Here is a 27761-nt window from a genome sequence, read left to right on the forward strand (position 1 = left end):
ATTACATATCATACTGAAAGGACAAAAGCTAAATTCTAACACATCATTACAGGTTTCAAGTAAATACAGCAGCTAATGCCTCAGTCTGGTTGGAGAGCTTTTAAATTAGATAAAAGCCTGTAACTGCGTGCAAACTGGCCTTTAGCGGTTAATGAAATATACAGAATCCTTATTTCTTGTTGCTTTTGGACCAGATGCAGGTGCAAAAGATCCTACAGCTCAACCACTTAGGCACAAATTTGCTCCGGCTGGGAATTTATTTCAGCTAATATTTTTAGAAAATAAAAATCCTCCCAAAGCAGGTCTGTACCGAGATGACACTAAGCATTGTTTTTTTTTTTTTTTTCCACTGTACAGTAACAAGCCTCCATTGTTTGTCAGGCAGCTTGTCAGTGAGCTGCAGTACCCGAAACTGGATGGTGTCACCTGCTGGACCGAGAGCTCCTGGAAGAGAAGGCAGCAGGCATGCAGCCATCTCCTGAGATTAGTGGCCCATGTGTGCACGGATGCATGTCAGTCTCAGGTTGTGGCGAGAAAAGGAGAATGACGATGTAAAAGTATCTCTGTTTCCAGTTGCACGTATTATAGCCAAGACTCTTGTGACTACTTTAAAAAGAAAACATCAAAATAGAGTCTGCAGTTGAACTATTTGAAGCTAAATTAGTTTAATTTCATGAGTAAATTAATCACTTTCTAAGTGAACAAAAGAAGATGTTTCTTTATCAAAAGAATAGAAATAAAACACAGACTAGTTGATTTAAAAACAAACTATTTCTGCAACACTGAGCAGAATGACAATGTTAAAGCAAAGGAAAATGTTTAGATAACTAATAATGCTTTATAAATTATATATAAACATCCATACATGTCATTAAATCTTAGTGATAGGTGATATGACTGAAATCATTCTGTGTCTCCTTCATGGTGTATCTAAAGTTGTTTACAAAGAGACAACCTGTAAGAAAGTATTTAAAATACTATTTCTATTCCTATTCCCTTGAACCCCCCCCCCCGCCAGCAGTGAGCCTACCTGTTGCCTTGTCCAGGCATGGAGCTGAATGTGTGTTTGCAGGAGGTGATCTGATACCTCTACAGCTGCTGATCTCCTGTTCTCTGCTCTCCTCACACGGCAGGCCAGCCGATGACACCTGAGCAGTCGGCACCTTTGGCACAGCCCCCCCCCCCCCCCCCCCCCCCCCCCACCTTCCTCGCTGCCTGACAGAGGTTCCCTCATCCATCTTTAATCAACCCTGACCTTCGCTCATCTCTCTGACTGCATTCGTTCTGACAGCTTTTGTCTTTTTCTGCTGCTTTTAAAGATCAATCTTTTGCACAACTCAACTCTTCTGTGGCATTTTTCTGTCAGACAAAGTTTCACCATGGTTGCTTTTCATCCATAGTAGCTTTCTTCTTTTTTTTCCAGTGTGATATTTTTTCCCCTATAGTTAAACATTTCATTGTCAAAGGCTGAAACGCTGTGTAACTTTTCTACATTCTCTTAAAAAAGGTAAATGTTGAATTTATTGTATCGCTTTATAGTCAACATCCGGTAAGCTGGTATAAAAGCACTTACTAGATTTGTTGGCAATCATATAAAGAATTTAATTATTTCCCAAATGAAGAGGATTATGAAACAACAATTCACTTAAAATAATATGTAGAGATACTCCCTCTTATAACAAGAAAAAGAATGAATGTTTTGTTTTGCATGACTTTAGGGGAAATTATCTCCATATTTTGCATCTTTTGTTGTGTTTTGTCTCTTTTTTTTTTGTCATTTTACATGTTCAGTAGCCTTCTTCTGAAGCAGTGTGGAATAATAAGTTGGGGGTTTTTTTGTTTGTTTGTTTGTTTTTTTTTACTGAATATCTGCACAAGCATTTTATGTCTGGTTTTTTTTTTTTTCATGTTTTTGTCATGTCGTAACTCCTTGTGGGTTTTTTTTTTTTTAATATTTTCTCATTTTCCTGCCTTTTATTGTCACTAAGTGTATTTATGGTCATGTTACTTTTGTGTTCAATGACTCTGGATTTTGCTTAAATTTTGTCTTTTGTATCTTAGTTGCTTTTATTTCCAGTCTCATTCATCACTTTTCATCTTTCTGGAGTTCTTTTATATTCTTTGTTGTCCAGCAACTGGATCTAATTGTTTTATGCTTCTCTTCTTATCTGTGCACTTTTTTTAGGTCCTAGTCGTTCTTATTTGTAGCTACTTTGTTTTTTCTTATTTGTTTTCCTTTATTTTGATGTAATTGTTACAAATCTGTCTTTTTGTGTCTCTATGATCACTTTATGTTTTATTTTCTTGGTACACTTTTTTGTAATCATGTCTAACTACTTCATTGTAACCTGTCTTTGCAGCCGTTTTATACAATTTCAAGGCGATTGTGTGTGTGTGTGTGTGTGTGTGTGTGTGTGTGTGTGTGTGTGTGTGTGTGTGTGTGTGTGTGTGTGTGTGTGTGTGTGTGTGTGTGTGTGTGTGTGTGTGTTTTCTTGGCCTATGCTTCAGGTGCAGCTCAGAAAAGCCTTTGACTCTTTGGCTTCTTGGGCCTGTGCCCAGTGAGCCTTTTCAGCAGCCCACTTATGAATTCAGGTGTAGTTTTATGGAGGTTATGGAGGACCAAATCCTTATCTTAAGCTCTTGTAAAGCTTCAGCAGTATGACTTAATCAGTTAAAGGGATATTCAAGACTTATAGCTCTTTTATTTTAAAATGATCCCTCTTATTTACACAATTAGGGTCTCTTGAACTGAGCAGCAGAGGGAGAACATTAATTTAAGGATGGAATTAGTGATTAAAACAACGACTTTGGAAGATAGCAGCTAGACCATTTAAAAAAAAAATACATATCCAGGACTTCAGCTGCACAGTGGCATGGTCGTTAGGATTGTGGCTTCACAACAAGAAGGCCGCTGGTTTGATCCTCAGCTGGGGCAAGGTTTGGACAGTGGCCTTTCCATGTGAAGTGTGCATGTTCTCCCTGTGTATGCATGGGTTCTCTCTGGATACTCTGGCTTCCTCCTCCAAAGACATGCATGTTAGGTTAATTGGTGACTCTAAAATTACCCATAGGAGTGAGTAGTTGTTTGTCTCTGTGTGGCCCTGTGATGGACTACTGAGCTTTTGCCCAAAGTCTGCCGAGATAGGCTCCAGCTTCCCCGTGACCCTTCATTGGACTAAGCGGTTAGGATAATGAATGAATGACTGGATCCATGACTTGAATTCAAATTAATTTTAGATGAACTTTTCAACATATTTTGATCAAGATCCAGAGATTATGGATTTATTTTTCTGTTCGTGACTTTGGTCTTTAAAGCCACTAAAGGTTGTCAGTAAAGTTTCCCCCATATCAGTCAATTCAGTATCAATCTTGCATCCTGTCTCTTCTCTGAGCTCTCATCGTCCAGTAAAAGTCAACTTGACGTCGACTCTTCCTTTTTCTATTTCCCTTTCTTTCTTTTTCTTAGTTTTTTGGGGTTTTTTTGTTTTTTTTTTTACCAGCAATAACCTTATCTGATTGAGTTGTGAGAGATAATAAATGATAAGTTGTGGTTTTTTTGTTATTTTTTATTCATTTAGGTGACATAGTTGGATATGCCAGGGTCAATATCAAATTTGATATTGAAATAATTCTTCTTTGATGTTTAATTATTTCAGTCATTATCTGAAGCATTTTGTGCTACTCTGGTATGAAAAGTACTGAATAAATAAATGAATAAAATTGAATATTGTTATGAAGCAGATGTTTTCCTGCTGTTCTCTCATAAAGACCTGTTTATTCTAGTTTCATGTCTCCACAGTGAGCCATCTGAATGGTTGTACTGTGCACATGCCTCAGTTCCCTCTCAAAAAGCTTGCCCTGCCAAGCAGACACAGGCTCCATGCAGCTTCTTATGTGCCATGGCACATTCAAAGGGTCTCCGGAGGCCAACATGCTCAGTCTGCCTACAGGATACATTACATTCATAAACTGATAGGGGGTCTGAGTGTATTTGGCTTGGCAGGCCAACATTTGCTTCCTGCCATGTTCACTGATGCAACGAGTCAGTATCTTAGGCACTCTGCATACCTCCACCCTCCAGAATTTGTGACGTGTCGCTGTGTGTGAGCTGCGCTTTGCAGGAGGTTTTCATTTGTTATTTTTCTCGCTCAGCGTCTTTTAGGGTCAAGATTTATAAAAGTTACTAGTGAAGAATGTGAAAATATGCAAGGGAGACAGGGATGATTATTTGGAAGTGATGTTTAGGGTTCAGGTGGTAAATCTGTACACCATGGCAGTTTAAAGACATCTCATGCGATGCTCCTCAGCTTGGGGATAGGTTTGATTTGTTTCACAGTCATCATGCTTCCTATTGTTCATTGTTGCCTCTCTGTTGCACAAATTTCCTCCTTTTATTTCTGTTATGTAATTGTAACCATAAAAAGCATCAATGGCCTTAAGCAGGTTAGTCCTAACCAATAAATGAGCTTGATAGCACCATTGTCCTCTTCCTGACTGTGGCAGATATACATCTACATGCATAAATGATAAAATGAGAATGGATTTTTCTCTTTCTTGTGACTGATGGGGAAACTTTCACCCATTCCCTTTCTACTTTTACATATCCATTGTGATATTCCAGCCAGCTTTGTTAAGTTACACATTGACAAACATTGGCATCCAGCTCAGCTTCTTCTTCTCCTTCTCTGTGTTTGTCTTATTTTCCAGCAGCATCTGGAAGCTGCTGCAGAGGTACAACTGACTCGATTAATGGTCTAAAGGTTAGAAAAGGCAGGACTGTGACCTGAAAGTTGTGGCTTGTTCTCTGGACCAGCAGGACAAATATATAAAGGGAAAGAGCAGAGTTTCCCCTGCCTCATTACCAGCACTGAGGTGCCCTTCAGCGTTAACCCACCCAGTGGAGAGAGTGGATCTGCAGCCAGTGGTTTCACTGCACACCTTCCAGGTATAAATGTGTGCGACTGTGTGAAGAAAGCATCACTGAGAAAGAGAGAATTGTTCCTCAAAGCATTTGGATATTTGCAATGCATGATGAAAGAAAACAGTACATGACAGATGCACTGTTTGCACACGACACATTTAATTTATCTGCATGTGAAACGACTCGAAAGTGAAACATAGTTTTCTGTGATTTCCACTGTTTATACATGCGTTTCCTTATTTAAAATGCTACTTGTAGCTTAAAATTTACTCCACTTCCTCTGTATTCTGGACTAGTCGTGAATACTGCTGCAGGCAGTGAAAATCTAAGGGTGCGATTGTCAAATCTGAGATGTGAGCGCTTAAAATATTTATGCAGCTCGTTGGATTTGGCTGACATGAATCTTTAGCTGTAACATCTTGTAAGCCAGTTGGGTCAAGTTGTATGCACAACGCACTCAGAAAATCCTCATTCATTCATTAACTTGTATTGACTTTCAGTGTACTCATAAGCCTTTTTCATTATGAATGCATATTTACAGACAGCTGGTTATTAATCACAGTTAAAAAGTCACTCAATAACTGTTTATGCGGGACTTTAGGATGATTTATCTCGCTGCTTTGGACTTAACCATTTCTTATTTTGTCATGTTGTGTCAAGCAAGCAGATTATTATTGTCATATTTATGAGAAAAATAAAATAATACAGCTTAAATGCATTGCAGAGCGCTGATTCTCATTGATGTAAGGCAGAAATGTCACCTTCTAATGACCCTATGCTATGCTGGCATTTCACCACTTGAGGGTGCAAGAAGACCATGAGGCCACTACATCACCACAGTCTCAGTCATCCTCTTCCACTGCAGTGAGGGAAAAGTGGGCAAGCAGCTCTTTGAAACTTTCCCTCTGTGGCTAATTACCTCCCTGTGTGTGAACTGCTGCATCATCTGTTTCAACTGCTGAAAAAAAGACAAAAGCCACTTATTTTGGCTTCTACTCCTCACTGGCAGGTTAAAGACGAGTCTCCACTAACCCGTGGACCAGCAACACACACTGCTGCTGCCAGCCAGTCTGACATTAACCAGTTTGCTGTCTGGTCATTGTCCGGCATCAAATTTCATCTCATGGTTCTAATAATTTAATATCAGTACGCAGGACTACTCTAACTCATGCTGTGAAAGACATTTCCTGACAGGGAGGGGAGAGAAGGAGACCTTAATACATGTTTTTATTGTAAACAGATGATTTTATGCTTCTGTAAATGATTGTGTCATGTCAGCAAATAATAATACAGACATTTACAAGCAGCTTACATTGTTTGCTACGGCTTTTGCAGGGAATGTTTGCCGACAGGAGCCTGTGAACTCGTCACCTCACAGGGAGGACTGATGTCAAAGCACATACATGTGTTGCTCTTAGAATCAATACAATGTGCTGCTTGGATATAATGAAGGTTGACCTGAAGCCTTGGAACAAAGGTACATTTATTGACTATCATTAGCAACACGTGTGTTCGCTCCTTTCAAATTGATCAGGATTGTTGGCTTATTGGATGATCATTGGTGCGTATAATTCAGATGAATTGGTGACAATCTTTAGGATGTGTCAGTCAAGGAGAACAAGTCTGTCTGGAAAATCATTTGCACTGTTGAACTGAAAACTAGATTTGCCAAAACTTTTCAAAACTTTGTGGATAATAAAAGCATTTTTTTATGCTTTCTTTTAAATAAAGAAACATAAATGGATACAGCAAGTTAGATTTTATTATAATAAAAACATAAACTCCTAATTTATGTTGGTCAAGAAGACAATCCAAACAGAGATCATTTAAATCAATAATTTATAATTAATAGACTTTTTAAAGCCATTACACTCAGGGACATACATACTGTCAAAAGGTTTATTAAAACCCCTGTGTGTCAAATTGTTTTTATTTCATACATTCAGTCAACACTTTTTTTTTAAAAAATCCATTGATTGTTGTACTTCTGCTCCCCCTGCTGGCTGCACAGTTTCTTTAAAAGCCAACGCAGTGTTTTCAGTATTGATAAAAGATTAAACAAAGCAAAACTACAGCTGCTTGCATATTTCCATTTAATCACCATCATGAAGTTTAAGTGTAGGACTTTACAGCGTGTGATTCCGCTGTGTCTTTAGTGAACACATCCGCTGACACACTGTTCATGGCCTGTCCCATCTGTGAGGAGCAGCAGGGTCCCAGATGGAGTCTGGTACGGCCATGTGGGAATGTGGCACCTCCTTGACAGGGACATGGAGCAGGCCGCTTGCGGAGACCCAGCTAAAAATGGAAATAATGAAAAGTTATGTTCCATTATTTATAAGACAGCAGCTTACAACAAAGCAAGAATGTGAAAATACAAGAATCTGAACTTTTTATGTACAGTATGCCACTTTGGTGTGGGAGAACATCTTATGTAACTAAACTTAAAGCACACATCCGTGTTTCTTTATGTCTCTAATGATTCCCTGTCCTTGTGTGTAATTTTCTAGTTTGTTTTTGTCCCCACTCTTTGATGTGATGTAAAAAAAAGACAAATTGAATACTCTTTTATGATATGATTGTTGTATATGAAATGTTTTTGCTTTTGTTTGCACTAAAATGACTTGATCAGCTTCAGGAGACTATTTTGTTTTGAGTTATTTGAGTTGTTTGATGCTTTTTTGGATTGAATTGTTTTTCTTTTCATACATTCAGTGAACTAAATTTAAAAAAATAAGGAGATTTTTATCATCTCTCCTGACCTCACTGTGTGATCAGATGACTGAGTGTTTAGATGAAATGGAAATCTCTTTTTAAAGCTAAAGGTATGTCCATTTGAATGTGCAAGTGTTGATTTGATTCACATATATTGTGTGAAAATGGTTTCTCAAGCTATTCCTGAGCCCCTGTGGTTATTTTTCAATGACATTATGATTCTCATTAGAACTCAGAGGTCATTGCTTATGACAATATTTTCTATCCTATGTCTATATGCTTAGATTTTTCTTGACATCTTACATTTTTATTCCTCATTATCTACTGTTGATGCTAACATTCTTTGCATAAGCATTAACATATTGTTTTTGAGCTGAACAATGATTTACGGATGGAGCTTGAGTCGAAACCTCAGCATTTTGTTGATCAAAAAAATGCCCCTTTTATACCCAATCCTGACACCCTTACCTGTAGTACTTTCATTACATAGGTATTCAGATTCAGCATGAGAAATATTTTTGTTGTCATTGTCAGTGAGAGGTTTCACAAACTTGGAATTTTTCCTGTGTAATGGTCCAACATGGAACATAGAATTAAATAAACTAAATAATAAAACACAAAGATACAAGGCACGCAATAAAAATGAACTAAACTAGAAATCAGTCTTACTATATAAACAAAATATACCATAGAAATGAATGAATAAAATCTATTTTATAAACAATTCTTTTTCTTTTTTCTTTCTTTTTTGCCTCCCCAGAACTTTTTGTAATGATCATAGCATTCAACGCTAAGTTTTTCTATATTTTCGACATACAATTAAATTGTTCTCCATCCATCCATTTTCTCAACCGCTTAGTCCAGTTCATGGTCCCAGGAAGCTGGAACTTATCCCAATAATCATTAGTCAAGAGGGAGGGAACACCTTGGACTGGTCACCAGTCCATCTTCACAGGTAAAGTTGTTCTTTAAAGGCAAATATGAGAATGTGAAATGTGGAATAAAGATTTGAGCAGTGGAATAGATTTCTTCCATAGATTTTCTTTCTTTTCTTCATTAAATGTAGAAAAGTTCCAAACATTTCTGGGAATGAGTTTTCCATTTCAATCTGGCTGTGAAAATTAATATAAAGTACACAACTTATATATATAAAAAAAAAGAAACTGCACAATGAATGAATGAAAGAACAATACAGAAGTTTAAAAACTTTTAAACTTCAGGCTTCAGACTTGTTTTGATGTCACACTGACATTCATTATGCACATTCCTGCCACTGTTGTTGCCCTGCAGCATCCCAGGACTGTGAAGCTGTTCTTCACAACTTTTTTTTTTTGCTATCCTGGAGCGTCATTTGCAGCTTTACTTTCCCATGTCAAACACCAGTGACTGGATGTCAACACATTGGGCTTTTTAAATGCATAACATAGCTGATTCCACAAATACATGCATGAGGACATTGTCACAGGAAACAAGGGAAAGACAGAGAAGAAGTGGAAACACAACAAATGAGACAAGAGTCAACATCAGACTTACTTTTACTTCCCGAAGAGAGTTCACAGAAGACACAGAACGCAATACGGAGGCCAAAGTAACAGTTATTAAGGGGCACCAGTGTGAAAAGTTTAGTGGTGCAGCCTTGAGTGGGGTCATTATAAGTTCATCATGCAGTATAATTTAACTCAGGTCATAAATGACATCAGTGCTCACATATTCTCTCTTATGAATGTATCCTTATAAAACAATCAACACTGACCCTCTTTAAAGCCTCGTTCTCAGCTGATGGATGGAAAACAACATACCATCGCTTAAGTCCAAAAAAGTTACATCCCATGAGACATAAAGGCAAGGCCCTTCGCACTCCAAACAGCTCATCAGTGTGACATAAGCTGAAGTGGAATCATCAGTAAATCCCTGAAGGAGTGACACAGAGATTTAGTACCTCTGACATGAAGCCTACCATCAACGTGAAGGGCAGTGTTTCCTGAACTCAGCAGGTCTCCCTGTCGAGGACACACATACATTTTCTGCACTGAAACAAAAGCAAGATTGGCTTGTTTGTGGATTAGTATTATCAAGAATGTCACAATGCAGTAAACAGCAAGCAGTTGAAAATTTGGTGAAGGGATAGTTAGGGCAGTACTCTGGTCCCCCGGGTGCATTTCTTTGGTCGCCCCAGGTGTCAGGAAGAGCCATTGCCTGGGTGGGAGGTGGTTCTCAGGCTTCTGAAGGTCTGTCCGCCAAAGGGTGGCCAGTGCCCGACCAGGTAGTCTGTTATTGTCTCTGGCGTCCCAATAGGCTGTGGTCCACAGCCATGAAGGGCTCTGTCATCTTTTGGGCATTTGCATGGTCGTCCCAGAGACTGTCAGGGATTCATGCTCTGGGTCAGCTGTTGGTCAGCTTTGTTGTTTTCTCATGTGTCTTTAGATGTGTCTGTTTTCAGTTTGTCTGTTTTAATCAAACAGTCAGTGGTGTTTGCTTTCTATCTCATAAATCTGTACTACGTTTTTCCTGTTATTACTCTCTTTTCACCCTCTTCTCACTCTTTTGACCCTGTCAGATATACATTACTGATTACACTTATCTCAGAGCTAGTTATAGACACATTGACATTTGTGGAATACCCACCACTGTGTTGATGATGGAAATACTATGATGATCCTACCAAAATGTCCTACATTCATGATATTTTATCAATGAAGCATCTTTTTTTTTAATATTCTCTGTCAATTTGACCCAAAAGTTTGGTATCCCTAACTTTTTCTAAGTAGTGTACATAATATGTATATGTAAATGAGTGAGATGCATTATGTGTATTTTATTTTAATAAATTTAATGAGGAAATAAAAGAGAGAATCATCTTTATTTAGAACAAGTTAAGTCTCATGTTTTTCTTAATATATCTTCACTTTTTTTCCTCACATAACTTCATGTTTCAGTTGCTCTTTAAGCATCCAGGTATAAAAAATTCTTCAGATTAACTACCTGCAGGTGAAAATTTCACTCGATATTTTGCTGGAAAGTCACATTGTGAGAAGATCTGCAGCATTTCTGCTCTGTTTTTTTTTTATTTATTTAGGATTATTGTGTGATTTCTCTGTTGGAATATGAAGAACATTACTAACAAAGGAAGAAGAACTTGCTCTGAGGCCAAGATGAGACTTCGGCAGGTTTTCACCATACATAAAGTGCTGTTATGTGATAATACACTGCATAAAAGTGTTGAAGTATCAACAAGATGCTCTCCTTTCATTTTTCACCTCTGTAAAATATCAGCTTGCAGAGATCCCTGTGCAGGTTTTATGACGGTGTGTGGGTTGGATATTTAAGTCTCTTCTGAGACATGTCTGGGAATTCAATAAAGATGTGAATTTGATTACTTAGCCTGTGTGTCAGGAAGCAATATTTCTGCCCACACTCAGCGGTGAAATTGTGGCTCTTTATGATGGATTACCAATAATGTGAATTTAACCATGACACAAATGTCTTCATGTAAATAATTAATCCAAGTGCAAATAAGAAACAGAATTCTAATTATTTATGGTATCTTAAAAAGGTGGAGGAGAGCAAGAGAAACGCATCAGGGAAGGCTTTGTAGTTCCAGTGTCTCATGGCTGCAGACTTTTCCAGAAGACGCAGACTATGTGATGCACAATCTGAGTGTCAGGACGGGTGGTGGGGATGTGGACCCAAATGCAGAGATGAGCCACAGGGATGCAGAGTCAAGACAGAGTTATTTTAACCAAAGGAACGCAGGGGGCTAAAACAACAAAATGATCCAGCAACTGGGAACAGAAAACCAGGAGACTATATACAGCCAGCACAACGAGACGCGGGTGTAATGACTTAACTGAGGATCAGGTGAACTAATGAACAGAAACAAAGGTCAAACAAGAAACAAGACAAGTGAACTAAACAGGAAAACTACAAAATAAAACAGGAAACTGGAAATGAAGACACACCAAGCATCCAAACCCTGACACTGAGATGTTTTGTTTTTTTGTTTTAATAGTTAAGTCATTGCTGATTTCTGTTCCTTAAAAGGCACGCTTACAGGTCATAATCTTAATTATTGTTCTAATAAATAAACATAGAAATCATTTTAGGGCAACATCTAACACAACACAGCTGCACATGTGTCTAACTGGACTCACAAAGTCCGACCACCACTTATTTACGATTCCCCCTTCTGTTTGATTCCTTGCTTGTGTTGTTTTCACTCTCATACAAAGTCTCTTTGGACAAAAGCACCTCTTAATAGCTGCAGAACAGAACAGAACAAGAGAGAAGAAGATCAAATTTTAAGTAAAATTTGATTTTAAGTATCCTCTTGCTTTATACGACAGAGAGCTTTGCTGAAAAATCAACGATGCAGAAGTCCAATAAACTGCTAAAACTGTCCAGTATCAGCAGTTTTCAGTTCCGGTCCTGGTTTTTCTGCTACTTTCACAGCAAACAAAACTACACTTCGTGTAGCTTTTAACTGCATGATTATAAAGTCTCCCTGGACCTTTCCTGTCCTCTTACGTACACAATTTCTGTCTATAATAATCTGTTTACGAATATTCTTTTACATACATAAAGACCCCCAAGGTTGTCGAATCACATGGTCTGGTGAGGGGAATGCCAAGTGACGCTGCACAGTTGTTAACATTTTATTGTTGGTGTCTTCTTCCAGAACTGCGTGTGTGTATCACTTCCCCTCCGACTGGGTTTTGGTGTCATCTTTAGCACTTTTTTTTACAACTGCTAATTCCATGGGGAGTCTCCTCAACCTTTGAAGATCCTGCTTGGTACACAGGGTCACGGTCAACCCAGCTCTGACTAAGATTGTGTTTATTTAACAGCACTGAGGAACAGTTTGCTTTGTGAGGACTGAAAATAGTTTTCCTTTTTCCCCCTCTGTATGTGAACACTTTGCTATTTCAGGAGTCTGTGTGGGATGGTTACACAATAATATTGTGACTATTCTTCAGAAATTGACAGTAGTAGACTTCTAATCTTACCGGTCTAGACTGACAGTTTTTGCGTAGGCGCTTTAGATTGGCATTAGTCAGTGCTTACTTGAAGCTGATCAAAACCTGAAAATACATGCATTGTCTGCATAATGAACAAAAGCCATGTGACAGATAATAAACAAACATGTTCTTAGTTAAAATTTTAGTTGCAACCTGAGTTAGAAAAGAAAAGCAGCAACACGACTCATACTCGCACCACTCAAAGCTCTTTGGGGGGTATATATTCTCCTCCTGACAGAGGGGACGACGTGTTAAGGTTGAGGTTCACAGAGCTGATGGTGGGCAACACTCCTTGTTGTTATGTGACGTGCAGGGAGCCTCAAGAAACAGCTGCTCACAGGCTAGTATGTCTACAGGCTAATAAGCTGCTAAATTCTTTGGATTTTGTGACACAGTAATTAAAGGTCTTTCTTCTGTATCTGTCTTACTCTTTAAATTGGTTAGTTAAACATTTTTTTTGACCAAAGCATCCCCAAGCTCACGTTTAATGGCCAGGCTGCTATTTGCTTTTCATGCGTTGCAAATTCTGAGAATGTTTTTATAAAAGATGCTCATCCAGAATTAGTATGTTCTGACATAGCCAAGTTGTGACAGCCCAGCTCTCTAACAAAGGCATTTAAGAGTCACTTGACGTTTGTTCAGATTTATGAATGTGGGTACAGGGCATCATTTCACCAGAGCCAGCTGTTGGGCAAGAAATAGCTCCGAAGCATAGCAACATGAGTGTCTAAAATAGTGTTTCATCTTCTGTTTCTGCACATGAAATACAAAAGAAACAAGTAAAAATGGCCAGGAAGCTGTTGGAGGGTATTTTCAGGGAAACAAAAACAAAGAAGGCTTATTGTTACCAACACCGCCAGGTCTATAGGTACTGATAAACTGATAAAGAAGCTCTGAGTAGGAGATAAATGACATAAAACTTCAGACTGAATCATTACAGCTTCCATTTATTAGGCAATAGAAATGAGACTTATACAGTTTAGAAACAAAATCCTACAGAAAAACTGATTAACTTCCAGGCGTTTCTGGATAATTAAAGTGCACCACAAATCATTATGCTTTCTGTAAATTTGGGTTTGAAAAAGGTGACATGGTAAAAGTACATCCTCGTGGTTTTCTGTGTTGATGCAACTCATGGAAGAAATTCAAACGCCTTTCATGAAGACCTGTTTATGGTTCAGAACATAGACTGTCAGCAGTTTTTTTTTTATCCCCGCTGACTTCAATAAACTGTTGACCTCCTAAAAGTTTTGGATTTTACAGCCGAATGGCTTAAGAGGCCCCCGGGTGACGGATGCAGCTTCGCTACCAAGATCACAAAGTGGCTTTAAGAAGCGCCGGCAGCCAAATGATTGGGTCTCACTGGTGAATGTGGACGGGTACAGCCTCATCAGGGCATTTCTGCAAGGCGACTTTAACCATTTCACCTTGGGAGAAGTTCTAATCACTCGAGCTCCTGCCTTTTCCGTCTGAGGAGCACGGACTCATCTCTTTCGGGAGGCCTTCTCATCAGGAAAACTGCAACCTCTTCACCCGGTGTGTTTCTTTGTCTCTCTCTCTCTCTCTCTCTCTCTAGAGTTTTACTCCTGCAGGTTGCCATATATCAAAATTAGAAGTTCCAAGTCTTATCTGGGAGTTTAGAACAACCTTAACATGCAGGAGAACTATTCTGATTTATTTTTGAGATTAAAAAAATCTCAGAATGTTTAATCTATGACATGATTTAATTAACAAATACACTTTAGAAACAGTAAATGTTAGGGCTGTGACGATACACTTTTGTCCCGATTCGATTCTGATTTTTTGGGTGCCGATTCGATTTAAATTATAATTCTCACAATTCTTTGGTATTGTTGATTTTTGTAGATGAAAAACAAAATAAATGTATAAAACTTATTTTTTTGCTCATAATATTTTTTATTTCAATTAGAAAAAAACAACACAGTAGCCAGATCATCATTCTGCTGCTATAACGCCTCAGAAGACAAGTAAAAAGATCAATAAAAACAATAAAAATGACAAAATTTTTATACTGGATTTTTTTTTTCTCTTGTTTGAAATTTTTTTTTTTTTTTTTTTTTTAACAAAAAATCGATTTTAAAATTGTGAACCAAATAAATCCCGATTTTCGATTTTTTTTTCGATTAGATTTTCCCACCCCTAGTAAATGTAATCTTGTTTTGTTTTGGTATTTTTTACAAGAAATGTGCATTTATCCTATGTATGCCGTGCATATCAAACTCAACCTCGAGGAATTACCAGAACTGAAAAGAAAGCAGCTTTGATCACACTGAATTTGCATTTTGACATCTCCACCATGACCTTGGTGCGATGAATCATTCCAGCCAGTGAGAGGCTTCTGCTGGACACAGATATAAATAAAGTCATGCTGGACCATATGTAGTCATGCAAGCATCAGAGCAAGGAGAGAAGTAATGAGATCAGTGAGAAGTTTGCAGGAGAGGGCTGACAGGGTCAAGTTAGATTGCAACAGATGTCTGGATGCTTCCAGGAAAAATGTGAAACGGGGAAGTCTTGTGTTTCTGCTAGAACAAACATCCCAACCCTCAAAATAATATAAGTACAGGATGCCATGTATTTCTCTTCCCTGCAGACATTGGCACGAATAATCATACAGAATAGAGCTGTGTGATGTGTTTTACATCTTTGAAACTATTTTTACCAGCATAAGTCCTTCAACTCAAGTTCACTCCAGACAGTATGAAGTGAAAATCTGTTGGGGTTTTTTTTTTTTTGTTTGTTTTGTTTTTAATAATTATTTAATGTTTCTTCTATTTAACCAGAAAATTACCACATTTAACTTTAATACGAACAAAAAGGCCAGAGAAAAATGTTTCTCTCTCTGTTTTTCTGTTTGTTTTGAATAAGAATAAACTGAATAAATGTTTTTAGCAAATGGTTGAGATGTTTAAAAGAAGAAGTTAATAATAATGTAACAACAGTGAAATGGTTGAAATTTGAAACATTGGTCTTATAAAAAAACACTTAGTTTAGGTTTTACATACCCAAACCAATCAGTAGAGACGGCTTAGGCAGGTTTATTTCTACATTTTTTTAAAGAAATTCATCAAAGTCACTGCAAATTTACCTCTACCAAATGGTAGACCAGGGCGTTGAAGGATTAACTAATAAGAAAATCACAGATTCAAACAGAAAAGTTTTTATAAAAATCATGAAGATCCAGAGTGGTGAACTGACGCGGTGGTGCAACAGATACTACTGCTTGCTATCTGGCTTATGGGTGTGATGAAAAACATGAAACAGACATTCTAACATCCTTTGTCATATAATTTTGCAGTCGTCACAGGTACTTATCAGCTACAGCAGACTTCCAGTCTGCATTGATAGAAACATAACACCTGGGGGCAGGCATTTCACACACAGATTTTTTTTTTTACTTTTGACATCTTTTTTGACAAAAACATGTTTTACCAGCGTTAATGTCTCAGGTGGAGGCTTATAAACTGAAAACTCAAGATGAGGTTGATCAGTTTGAACTGCTTAAAGACAATTATCAGGGTTGAGGATAGGTTCTCAGTCTGGAGTTACGTCCACAGTCCAGTGAAAGATCATAAAACTGTTTAATTGTCTCACATGGTCTCTATGATGAGAAACTGTAACTCAACAATCCCCATGGGATGATTTGTAATAACATCACATGTTATTTGTGTTTGTCCATGTCAAGGTTTCCCTAAACACAGAGGGTAAAAAATTACAACAAGCAATAAGAAACAACAGGCTTGTTTTTGTGAGCGTATCTATGAGTTTTGGTTTTATTTTTTATTCATATTCATATAATACATTAAATGTAATAAACTGTATTTGAAAAGGCTCATAATTAAGAACAAGGTTATTTTCTTTAGCAGCAGCTTTTTAAAACATTTTGCTTCGTGCGTCACAAAAGTAAGCTGAAGTCTGTTTCATTTTCAATTTCAGCATTTTTGCTTTTTTTTTTCTGACTGATCTTGTTTGTGTTTATGGGGATCATTTGCTATGCTCATAAGCTGCAGGTTCCTCTGTTTTATCTTGTGACACACAGATCCACTGATCTAGCAGAAGATAGGGTGCAAAAGAGGTCAAATGAAATTTCTATTTGCACCTCTCCATTACAACATCATCACCATGTTTTTGTCAGTTGTTGAGAAAACACAACTTTACAGTACTGACTGCCATCTGTTCTAATGATGTTTGGATGTGGGGCTCATTTATGTCTTCATAGACTCTGAATACAATCTTAAGGCATGAAGAGATAATGAAGAAAACTGCCAAATATCAAATCATCAAATGAAATCAAACTTTATTTATTCATAAAGCATTAATCATATATAAACTGCAACTTAAACTGCTTTACATTTAAAACATGACAAACACACCTCCCACCCCCTCATTTTCCATCTTTTCCCATCAAATCTTCATAACCGTAAATTAATCATTGTAAGACATGCATAAACATAGTCATATAGACACATATGGACATAAACATGCCAACACAAATGTGACAGACACACATACACACCCATACATAACCATAAAACAATGACATTATGATGCAACAGAAATTTAAGAGAGATTTTATAAATGCCTGCAGAAAGTGCTGAAGAATAAAGGTTTATTGAAAGAAATCCGGATAACGGCATCTTGTAAGACTCATGTGAAACTAAAATAAAGCAAATGTCAATATTCTTATGGAGTGACAGGTGCCACCGGGAAGTCATACTGGAGGGTGTGTAAGAGGAGTCTTGGGTTTCAAACTGTGGGGATGGTGGATGAATCACTCGGAGTTGTGAGGGGGGTTTCTGTGTTGCTAAAGGGAGGAGGTTGTACTCTTTGGAGCAGTGACTATAACATCCTGTACAGCAGAAAACGGTGACAGCCAGCATTAAGGAGAGGCAGCAGGGAACAGAGTGGTGTGTGCTGATAAGGTGCAAAAGGCCTGACTGACACAAAGGTTCTGCTCTGAGAGAGAAGTACTAATTCTGACAGAAGACCCTGAGCAAAGCCCTGAGAAGATAAGACATGGGAGTGTACAATGAACAGGGGTAAGAGGGGCTTAATCCTGATTTCAAGCCTTCGTGTTTTTCAGTGGTTAAAAAAAAAAAAAAAAAAAATCTGACTTTAACACTTGTTTAGAATCATTAAATTTAAATAATTTATTTCATAATAATCCTCTGTTATTCATTTATTTGACAAAAACGGTAGTTTGCTTGTTTAAGAAAGAGTTATGACTTTCCTATTGCAAGCATTTGCTCATGTCTGCTGTACATTACAGGGCGGTTGTGGAGGAACCAGAGTCCTGCCATATGCTGATCAAAGAGAATAAAGACGGGTCATCCTCCATTCCCTTTCGCTCAGGGCTCGGCAGATTTCCACGGAGAGATGCCTGCAATGACATGATGTTCATGGGTCAGTTGCTGCACAAGTAGCTAGACAGCTTGCCTGGCCTTGTTTACGCTGTATGAGTCTATGAGAATCATTGTGAAATGTTGGCCGGTATTAACACAGCAGTGTCTTTCCTTCTTTAGCAGGCGTTATATGTCTGTCTGTCCATAGATGGATTTGGCCAACAAGATACCATCATAGTGTACAATGCACTTCTGAAACAAGTGTTGTGTATCATTCATTGGTTCATTCAGTCATTTGTTTTCCAGTTTCGCTTCATCCAATTCAGGGTCATGGATGATGAATGCTTATACCCAAAGCAGGGTGCATACTGGACCGCTCTGTTAATGGCTGGTAAATGAAGGAAGATGGACTCTTGTTTTGAAGAAGGCTATACTCTTGAGCCAGTGTAGATAAGTCCAAAACCTTAAGAGATCATTGTAAAATAAAGGTTGGATCTGCCATAGATAAAGATTAAAAATAAAGGTTTGTTTGGAATAATGTAACATGTAACAAGGGCGTCAGAATTCCAGGCACACAGTAAAAAAACCCCAACACATATTCATATACACAACACACAATACATAAGTTATTTCCCTCTGGAATGAATCAAGTATTTTTTCCTTTAACTGATGTCATGTCTTAATAATGGGTTTAAAGATTCACATCTTTTTAACATAAGTTGTTGTTATAGAGCCCGACTCTGTAAATGTGTAAATAGTTATCTCAGAACAGCACAATGTTGAGGTTTTAAAGTCAAAACTAAAATGTTCTTTGTCAAGTTTGTGCCTTGGTGATGAACTCAAGTACTGCATTTCTTTTAATCTGTAATACATTTACTTCAAATGAGTAAATTTAAACAATCACAAGCAACAGGGAAGAAGACAACTTCAGAGAAAAATGTTCTTAATGTGACATGTTTAGGGGGAAAAGTGGACCCAAAATACGGAACTGTGAAGGAGGATGTGAACATAAATGTAGGTTTCTGAGACTTTTCATTCATCAAACAGAGGTTCAAATAACAGATGATCACTGGGGAAAAGGAATCTACATCAAATGATCTGACAAACAGGCAACTGAAAGCTGGAGGCTCTAAAAGGAGGAACTAATTATAAAATAAGTAGCAGAGGAGGTAATCATCAAAAGCAATCAGGTGTAGCAAGGAAAGAAAGTAAAACTCAACAACACACAGAAAGTTCTGGTAAAGTAAAACCAGAATAAAAACTAAACTAGAACAAGGAATCTTAAAGCACAAAGACTAAAGATCATCATGACTAACTAGAAACCAAAATCCAACAAGAACTAAAATCCGAAAAGAGAACTAAAGTCCACAGATTATCACATGATGGGCGCTTCGATTGCCTGTTAGCACTTCACACATTATTGCCACTGACCATCCTTTGTTGCATACCTGTTTGTAATGGTTTTGTTGTAGTTTTAAAAGGGGAGATCTTTTAGTGACATCTTCACATGACCAAAAACATGGGCAGAACTAAATTTCAAATGCAAAATGACACACATAGCAGTATTGAAACTGGATTTAGCATTTTTCCACTATCAGCCAATGTAGCATTTACATGTTGTGGATAGAAACTAAACTGTATATTATATCTACAATAGCATAAGGGTAAAAGAAATTACTTTGAAAAGAGGAAGACCATCTCAACAAGATGGGATCCCACCAGTTGCAGTTATTAGCTTGTCTCTAACAGGAAAATACAACATAATTATACTCTGTCTTAGATGTAACTGTAGGAGCCTACTGGGTTACTGTACAGTCCTCACCAGGCATTAAAAACAGCTTTTACATTACAGCAGATGATCATTTCCATTCTATTCCTGTGTGACAATCAAGCTGGCAAACTCAGTACCAGAAGCCCAAGAATCATAAATCTGCTCTGGAAGTTAGAGCCTCTGTGCAACTTTACAAAGAGTGTGCACTGCTCATTAAATATATGCATCTGTTCACCTCCGGAAAAGCCCAATTAGAGTTGAATTGTGCAGTCTCTGTTCCACAATGTCCAGAGACCATTGTGGTCATCTTTTACTGTAATTGCCCCAATCTGTTCGAAAAAGCGAGTGTGCTCAAGAAGATGTTCTGTTCATAATTAATGGTTGGCTTACTGGCATAAAATCAGAGGAAGCGAGTCCTGCTTTGCACTAGTAATCAAAAGGGTGAGTTTGAAAGCAACACAATAAAAGACAGTCCTCCAGAGAGGAGTGGAAAGACCATGTAGGGGTTAGTGATGGATGATCCCTGCATGGCAACACAGAGTTTGTATCTTACAAAGTTAACTGTGGAGGAGTTTTTATACCTTTTAACAATTTGACTCTTATTTGTTCACTTGCAGCTATAAATTTGCAATATGTTTTGTTTCAGCTTTGGTGATTTTTCCAGCTCTTCTGAATCAGACTTCCTCCTGCAGAAACCAGTTAAAGTAGCTCCAGACCCAGCTACTTGCATGTTGTCGCTGCTTTCACTGCCAATGGAAAAAAAAAATGCAAAAAGTTAAATACAATTTTCAATCTTCTGCTGTGAAATGGGTCGAGTAAATAATTTAAACACAAGGCCATCTAGATGGAAGCCAGCAGGAGTGACCCTCAGGCAGCTGAGCTTGCATGTGTGAAGTATCTGTTCTTTGTTTTGTTTTGTTGTTTTTTTTTGCCAGTTGGTGCATGGACCCAGGATGACCCATCAGGTCTGGTAGAGCAGTTCTGTCCTGAGTATAATGAATGGAGATCAGCCGCACGGATGGTTAACAGTCGAGGCTGTATTGCTGTCGGGACGCTGGATGGCAAGATCTACTCCGTGGGTGGTGAAGATAGCGTCAGATGCTACAGCAGCGTGGAGAGGTGAGGAACAGTAAATATTTGCCAATAAAACCTTGTTCATTTTTTTAATTTGCCAATTATTTTCACCTAAAAAAAAAAAAATCCCCCACTGTGGAATGACTTCACATATTTTTCCAGTGGTATTACCACTCTAATCTCCTTGAGGGGAAGGATTTTTTGGCTGTAAGCACCTCTGAAAAATCTCTTTGAACTCACATCTCACAAGCGCCTCTGTGAATTTTATGTTCCAGTTTAACGTGAGCGTCTAATACTGACTTCACGAGAGGCTTTAACTGGAAATGGTTGATGTTTTTTTCTGGTATTCAGACCAGAAATGATCACCTCATGAAAACCGAATGTAGGCAAGTCGGAGCGGAGGTGACATTACAGCTGGCCAGCTCTGACAGGTCGTTCCACACGGGCGTCTAAAGGCTGATCTGTGAGGGGAAGTAAATGAAATGTAGGAGTCGTACTTTGACGTCAAAGCCTCTCAGTCAGACCGGCCAGTGTGGTGCTGACAGGGGGAGTCGGGGGAGGAGGGCAGCAGTCAATGTGCTTAGGTATGAGAAATTGATTGACAGAATGACCAAAGGTTTAGGTGTTGTCCATGGAAAGACTTTTGTTCTGTGTATAAGTGTAACACAAACTGTTCAGACAGCAATAAATTTTAACACTTACTTTTCCCATCTTTCATTTTACGAGGTCAAACATGTGAGAATAATAAAACTACAGGTGTCATGGTGAAAACACTAAAGGGTTGTCCGCTTTAATATATCAGAGGTGTGGAGTGATGTCATTGTGTCATCCAAAAGACCTTCCTCACTAAATGCATTACAGCATGTCACTGCCATCTAGCAATCGCGTCATGAGTGGAAACACCATTGTGTTCCATCCCTACTTTTAATCCTACAGTTATTCCTATTATGAAAACACCAAAAAGGGACTTTTAAAAGTCACCAAGGCAGAGAGGTAAAAGGACATTTTTTAGCATTTCAGGCTGACTCACTTGACTTCGGCCACACAGAAACAACTGCTGAGTGAACTATGATGCTAAGAACACATTGTTTAAAGTAATAGTACTCTTTTTAGGGAGTGTTTGCGTTTGTTTGATGAAGCATTTAAAAGGAAAAGGCTATGACAGGCAAACTTGGCAGCTGAAGCAGGGGACTGGGGCTGGAATGTAAAAGTATGACCAGTGGACTTGGGCTGTGGGAGCTTCTGCCAGTCCCATCATAAGTCTATTGACTGAGTTGGGAATCAGAGGGCAACAACAGAACTGTCTAGTGTAGCTGATAGAAGCAGTCACAGGCTGTGGCTAAAGAGGAGAGACGCCATATGGGCTTCCAATTGACCACACAAACCCTCCATGCAACACACACCCAGGTCTGATCAGCCTCTAGTGGGCTAGCCTCCAGTGAAGGTGTCTTGTGACAAAAAGGCTAAATCACCTAATGGGTCATGGTGCAGAACTGGCTGAATGTGTTATATTGCCGCTGGCGTGTGGTCATTATTAATCTCAATCCACCCTTTTTAATTTCCTCCTGTTGACCCAACTCCTTTATTTTGCAGTGATACACATCCCTCTTTTCTTGTGAGAATGAAGAATTATTTTTCATTTAGCCTTTCCTCCTGCTATCAATGACTCTTTAATCCCCAGAAGAAAAAGGGCACCTTATCCCAGAAGAACCAAGTGAAATGGCCGAATGGCCGTGTCAAAGGTTTGCATTAGGACTAGGCCTCTGAGTTTCAGTCTCATACACCACCTACTCACCAATTTGGATGTTCTTTTGACTCTTCTGTCTTAACTCACAGTCCTTCTTTCTTAACATGCACTGTTGTTTGTCTATTTACAAGTAATTGCCAAGTTTAGCTTCCAGCAACTCTTATGCTAGCTAGCAACACACCCTTGCGTGTCTCGCTGGATCTCACCAGCCATAGGCAGTGAGGAAAACAGCCTTCACGTCGCTCTGCGAATGAGACAAATGAAAGAACAAACAGCTCATCTGTGCAGGGAACTGAATGTGGATGTGGTGTTCCTGTAGGGGACTTGTTCCTCTTGAAATAACTGCTTGTAAATGTCACACTATTAGCTTGAAGTCCAAGAGACGTTCAGCTCTTAAAAGAAATCCAACCTGCTTTCTTTAATGATCATCCCCTGTTTGCCTGGGGGGCCAATGGTGGAAAGGGCTTCCACATACCGGTCAGCTTTTATTGGTCTGAAAAAGCTCATCCTTGTTGTGGTTACTTGATTGCGAGCTAATCTCTGAAGGCTATTTACATTGCTGTTGTAACACCCCACCCCCCCCTTTCAGCAAACTTTTGCCAATTAAGAAAAAAATGGTTATTTTGTGCATTGTGGCTTTAATCTAATAGCCTTGAACTGGGAGAAAACAACTTTAATAGTCTTCCAGTGGAGCGGAAAACACTCTGGCAGATGTTTACGCAGATGCCAACACAACTCAAATATTTTCCCTCTGTGCGTTTATCAAAAAGCAGATAATAACAAGCACAACGAGGAAAAGAACAGAAAATACAAGCCGGATGCGAAATGCAAATGAACCATTTCTCCCCGATTTGTTTTCACCAGCGGCTGATATTACCTTCCATCATCTCTTTGACCTCCATCATGGCAGGTACAGCCCAGACACAGACAGCTGGAGTGCAGATGTAGCACCCTTGAGCAGCCCCTGCAGCGGAGTGTGTCTGGTGGCGATGGATGGATATCTGTACGCGATTGGAGGACATGACAGCATCACTGTCACGAATACTGTGGAGAGGTACTGCGAAATAAGTGCCACTCAAAATTCAAAATCATACTGAATGATTCATTTAAATGTTTTCCCTGCATTTAGAAACTTGGCACAAGTGACATTTCTGATGCAACTGCCTGATATCCAGCATTTATTTCATGCCTAAGGGGCTGATTCAGTGCAGAGAAAGGCATGAGGAAGTTGACATGTCATTTGTGAAATGGGTTGTTTAGGTATGATCCAAAGCTAAACACTTGGAGCAAACAGGTCCCAATGCTGACCAGAAGGACCAGAGCGGCGGCCACTGTGCTGCACGGTTACTTGTACGTGATGGGAGGAAATGACGGTGAAAACACACTAAACTCAGGTGGGAGAAGTCACTTAAATATATCACTGTATTTGTTAGTCACAATGTAAATAAAAGAGATAAAATACTATTTTACAGCTTATTCTGTATCTATTTTTCCTGATTGTGACTTAAATGATGCAAAGCAGCACGATGTGAAAATAAATGATATATGTCAGAAGTGTATTGTTAAACTGATGCAATGTTTTTGTTGTCTTGGCTCGGGATTTCACTTTCTCCTGCCATTAAAAAAAAAAACAAAAACAAACAAATTCCATCTTTCCATCTTTCTTTGACAGCTTCTTGACATGTGGCAGCATTAAAGTTAACACATAAATACAAGCCTGACCTTTTTTCTCTGCGCGTCCCACACACACTCACACATGCAATGATGCACGCCTACGTGCCCACACTCCCACACTCCCACATGCATTCTCTAGCCTGCTGACCTTACCCAAGATAAACAAGGGCTATGTTGTGCTACCACTTGTCACTGACTATTTCGGTCTGTGAGAAGAGTACGTCAGTGAAATTCCCACAATCTTTTTTTGGGTTCCTATCAAATTCATGCTAACAAAAAGTCCATGCTAACAAAAAAAAAAACAAAAACCTAAAGTCACATTATTCAGTCTTATGCTGAGAAATAAACTAAAAATTTACTACTCATCGTTGGAATCCTGCTTTCTTTTCTGCAGCCAAGCAGATCATTGCAACATAGACATTTTTGTATACACATATAAACACTTCCTGCCTGTATAGGATAGTCTTACTCATACAGTGTGTTCAGTGTTAAATTATATATAAATCTTGCTCTGACTTCTGCCGTCTTCTGGATGTTTCCCAGTGGAGAGGTACAACCCTGCAGATGGTACCTGGTCAATATGTGCCTACATGCTCAGTCCCAGAGAGAACGCCAGCTGCACCGTGTACCTGGGCTGCATCTATGTGGCTGGAGGCAAAGATGAGCTCAGCCTGCATCTATGCGCCGCTGAGAGGTTCGACCCCGACAACATGAGGTGGTCACCCGTGAAACGCATGACGAACAAGAGAGACAATGTGAGTGAAGACTAATCCCACAGGTCAGAGGGAAACCCTCTCCTCTAATGCAACTTTGAAACATCTTTTCGAAAATTGTATAAAAAAAATGAAGACATTCAGGATAGTTAATTTTTTATCTCAAGTTCTACAACAGCTTTATTTTATTTAATATTCCAGATACATAATGTTTGTCATACTGTCTATAGCTCCACCAACAGTTGCTACAATATGTCTGAAACACTTTGGATCTGTTCAGGCCTGAAGCTAACATGCATCCTGGATGACAAGCAAATAACCATAAATAAATACAGGTGTAAACACACTCAAGGCAGCTTGACGATGCATTCAAATCCGATTCCTCATGCCGCATTACAGCTGGTATACAGGACACACAACAACGTTCTTATAATATTGTGAGCACAAATGCATCCTACTCTTTGCTAAAGGAATAATTTAGTTGCTTCATTTGAGTTCAGGCGACAACTTCTGTCATTATAGTTTGAAATCAATACCACTCAGGGACAAAAAAGGAGGAAAATCAAACATCCATTCTTCTTTGTGGCATTTTATTGATGGATTTCATTTTGACATTTTCACGTAGTTGCTCTTACTGTTACCAGCAGCTGGCTATTTTTGGAATGTAATCAGAGGTTGTAATTGCCTGCTTGATGCAAACATCCATGTGATTGTTTCTGGGGAAAGAACAAACTGGTAAAAATCAGCATCCAAACTCTGAAGATGTATCATTTACAGAAAAACTCTGAATCATAACAAAAATCTGAATTTACTCCTTTTTACTTCTCTTATATTACATCTGGTACATAAATAAACTTAAAATGTTTGCACAAACGCAGTACAAATGATACTGAGATGTATTAATGTTTGTGTAAAGTTACATGTAACATTACAGAAACATGCTGATGTCATGTGTGTCGCACAGCTGACTGCTAACTTTATGATATAAGCAACGTGTTTACTGGCATATTGAGTTATTCACTGAGATGTGATCACAAGTGGTCCCTAAAGAGACTTTGTGCCAGACGTTTCCTTCTCAGTTGTGTCTGTTCTCTCAGTTCAGATCAGTTGCTCGATCGATTAATATTAATGGGATTTAGACAGCGGCTCATTTTTGTTTGATGCAGTACGAAGTTGTTTGCAAAAGACATTTTATAAAGTCTTCAAAATTTTAAGTGTGGCTGAAATGGACCTTTATAAAGTACAATCATTCACAAATTGTTTACTTGTATTCTTTTTTATCATGTAAAAACTCTCAAACTTGTTTTACTTTTTCTTTCTTCAGATGTCCCTTGTCGTCTTCAATGGCGCGCTGTTGGCTATAGGAGGCCATGATGGCGTCACCAACCTGAAAACAATCGAGGTTTACGGTCAGGAAAGCAACACGTGGAGGTAAGAAAAGACTCTTACTGAATTAGTTAAATAAATATTAATTTTGTCTTCATAATTACCACTGAGATAAAATAAAAACACTTTTTAAAGTAAATTCTGGTATAAGAATAATACGAGAACACCACTCCTCAAACAGTACAGTACAAAACAAACTGTGCTTTAAACTCGCTGTATGTTAGAGTTTAAATAACCAGTAAGGTAGATAACAGCTACTTCTATTTATACCTGAATTACATTTTCATGAGCATGTTTAAATTATTAACGATCATATTTCATGTGAAGCTGCGCAGGAGAAAATGTAAGCAAACAAAGACACATTTCAAATCACCTTACTTAGAGCCAGACAAATGCACAGAACCACTTTGTGATTCATGCACCAAGCTCATGTAACACTCCTATATGTTATATATGCCTCTAGGCAGCTCCCTGAATCTGAGTGCTTCACTGTCTGAGCCAGTTTCCCTCTCACTCTGTTTTTAGACACTTTGGGAGCATGAAGAGCAAGCATCCAGGCGGGCGAGTGGCTGTACTGTGCTGAGACTCCACACATTCATATTATATGGACAGGAAACAAGTGTTGGAGACTAATTGCCTAATGGACGCATTTTGATATGGAGTAGATAGAATATGGCAGCACAATGACTGCAAAACTGCAGTGCTTTCTCCAAAATGAGACGTAGCTGCATTAGTCAAAGCTGGCAACAAATTCTGCAAAATGACTGCAATTACCGCACACAGAAGGCTGCCAGGTTACCATTATGTATCTATTTACATCTTTCTATGCATAGCTTAGTAAAATCGACCTTACTTAATTATTGTAAAAGTGAGTTTAAAGCTGCTTTACGCTTGACAAGAATACAAGTATTTGATCTATACTCGTACTGACTAATCATTAGGAATAAACGACAGATATGAGGCAAGGAGGTCAGCATGGTGAACTGTATGTGGTAAAAGAAGATTTATTGGATTATAAATGGGTTGCAGAGATGCTTTAGAGGTGAAAACATATTGGTGTAGCAAGAAGTATTCTGAATGTTTTAAAGAGCTTATCACGTGTTTATTTACGGGTTTATTTATTTATGTTGGATGTTCGAAAACAAAAGATAAGTGTTTAAAATTGTTTTTCTCTAAATTGCTGGATTATTTATTATCGTATTTTGATTGAATTAGGTTGTGATTGGTTTGCTGATGGATCAAAATGCACTTTTGACCATGAATGCAGCTGGTAATTGCAGTTCCACACCATTGACAACTTGGGTAACCAACTGGCTAGCCTGGGCTGGGGAGTTTTCTCTCCATTTCAAAAGTGCAATCAGCTGGATGTCCCACTCACAGAC

This window comes from Telmatherina bonti (assembly GCF_933228915.1).
Source record: "Telmatherina bonti genome assembly, chromosome: 13".
NCBI classification, from domain to species: domain Eukaryota; kingdom Metazoa; phylum Chordata; class Actinopteri; order Atheriniformes; family Telmatherinidae; genus Telmatherina; species Telmatherina bonti.